Source organism: Cynara cardunculus (assembly GCF_001531365.2).
Source record: "Cynara cardunculus var. scolymus isolate 2C chromosome LG 2, CcrdV1, whole genome shotgun sequence".
NCBI lineage: Eukaryota > Viridiplantae > Streptophyta > Magnoliopsida > Asterales > Asteraceae > Cynara > Cynara cardunculus.
Genome location: NC_037529.1, coordinates 27979638 through 27981952, shown reverse-complemented (window position 1 = coordinate 27981952; position 2315 = coordinate 27979638). Strand labels below are relative to the sequence as shown.

Genomic DNA, 2315 nt, shown 5'->3' with positions numbered 1-2315 from the left:
TGCGAGACACTTACCTGATCCTTAGATGTCCTCTTTCCACCTCTGTCGTTGCTCTTCTGAATATCCATTCTAGCATCTCTGTAGAGTACTTATGTGATTCTGTTGCATCATAGAACCTTAGGATTTCATCCTTATCCAAGTACACAAACCCAAAAGTGGGGTTGTGAATAATGGAGTTKGGATGATACCTAAGTATCCAACCAGGCCTGCTRTATGGARGGGASATCTTTAGATCTCTTTGGACCAACCTTACCGCGAGCTCGAAGTCCTTCTGGCTGTAATATCTTACTTGTGCGCGCATGACCTCAAGCAGCCTTTTGAGCGATATTGAGTAGCTTGACCTCCACTCCATGTAGATGTTGAGAATTTTGTGCATGTAGATAACATCAAACACACAGAGGTTGTGGAGGTCAGCGTCTGTGAATGTATAGAGGTTGCCATCTTCCCTCCTTACTACATACTGAGCATAGAGCACCTTCTTTTTTAGCATAGTCCTTGGAGAAATTATCTCTAGGGAAGTGATCGTGTGCTTTGAGAAGACTTGCTCACGAGGCCTTGTCAGCTTAGAGAACTGGAACTTGGCGGCGACAGAAGGGATCCCTGTAAGCTCTGGATCATAGGGAGGCTCTGTGTCTGCTGCAGAGTACCTCCACACTTGAATTTCTTCCAAAGTAGTAACGGGCTCTGTTCGGACTTTTGGCATTGGAATCTTGCTCATTGATTCGAATATTTCAGAAACCCTTCCTACTGTGGCGGACTCTGGCACCTTGGCTTCCTCTTTTTCCAGAATTGGCCTCTGGGTTGACCCCTCTACAAGGATGGGTTTGACGGTTCCTTGCAGAGCGTCAAACGTACCCGTGGACGTTTCTTGGACTTGTGGGAATTGTGATGAAGAGCCTTTTCCTGCTCTATGAGGGATGGGGCCTCTGCCCTTCCTTGCTAGAACCTCTACCAGAGATGCCTTTAAAGCTTCAAGGAGCGCTGGGTCTTCTCTGTATTCCTCTTCATTTATTGCCTGTGGAGTCTCTATGCGAGACGAAGACCCCTTCTGTGGTGACTCTACAACTTTGCCTTTACCTTTGCCATTAGGCTCTTGTGCCTTTTCCTTGCCTTTAGAGAACAAGGCAGCTGTAGAGTCCACAATCTTGACGCCTCTGGCAGGAGTCTTTTGTGGCTTTGGTGCTTTCTTCTCATCCTTCTTCTCCCCCTCATGACGATCATGATCATCACCTTCTTGATCGTCATGGTTCTTTTTGGTTTCTACCTTGCATGTGTCCAGGGGAGCCTTCTCCAACCTCTTCAATATTTTGGTGGTCGCCTTCTTCATCTTCTTAATTGCCTCATTTGCAAGCTCAGAGGCGTGATTAATTTCTATCTCTGTAGACCATTTCAGTTTGGAGATGCTTCTGTAGATTTTGCTTCTGAGGAGGTCACCCTCTTTCACGAGCTGTGATGTGCAGTCTCTGATCGCTGTGTTGGAGGCACGGGCCTCTTTGAGAAGCTGGTCTGTATGCTTGCACACGAGATTACCCAGAGCTTCAACCATAGCATTAATGTCTGTGCGGGTAGCTAGGTGATTGATGTTGGCCCTTGAGGACTTGGTATCAATATCGTATGTCACCGCAGAGGAAAACATCTGCTTGATTTCGTCTTTGAGAGAGGAGTAATCCTTGTATCCCGCAGAGATGAAGTCGGCAGAGAATTGGGCAGCCATCTCTGACAGTTCTGACTTGAGCTTCTGGATGGAGGAGGGGTTGAGAGAGAGTGCACTAAAGGCCTCTGCAAGGTCTTCTTTCTGAAGGACAGAGCTCTGAAGGGTTGAAAGTGTAGACTTGAGTTATGCTGTTGTTGAGCTCAATTCCTTCAGAGCCTCTATTATTGGAGAAAGGTCTTATGTCACCGTGCGGGAGATAAACAAGCTTTTCAACTCGTCTATCTTTCTGAATACTTCAATGGCAAAGGTTTGAAGCTCCCCCATTGTCACATACTTATCCTACGTACCTACACCACCAACACATGGTGATTTAGTAGCCTCGGAGCGTGAGGCGCCCTCAGCGACTGGTATAGTGTAGTCTGCTCGGGGACTTCCACCAGATCCTCAAACTTCTCCCAGAGGAGAGCCTACTGGTGTTCTGTAGATTTTGTGCCCTGTAGGTTCAGATCCTATGATGGCAGAGTGATCTAGTGGAGGCTTTGGGCGTTCTAGACCCTTTGTCGCGGTGTGCCTCACATGTGCCTCTGAAGCACATTCTGGGTGGTCACTCTTGTGTGAAGAGGCAACGAATGCCTCTGTGGGATGTGTCGAGTCCTTGGGC

At 47.6% G+C, this 2315-nt stretch overlaps 1 pseudogene; it reads right to left on the bottom strand.

Moving 5' to 3' along the window:
* Nucleotides 1-68, bottom strand: part of LOC112506033 — a 12533-nt pseudogene extending 12465 nt beyond the window's left edge.
* Between the last annotated feature and the right edge of the window lie 2247 nt (nt 69-2315).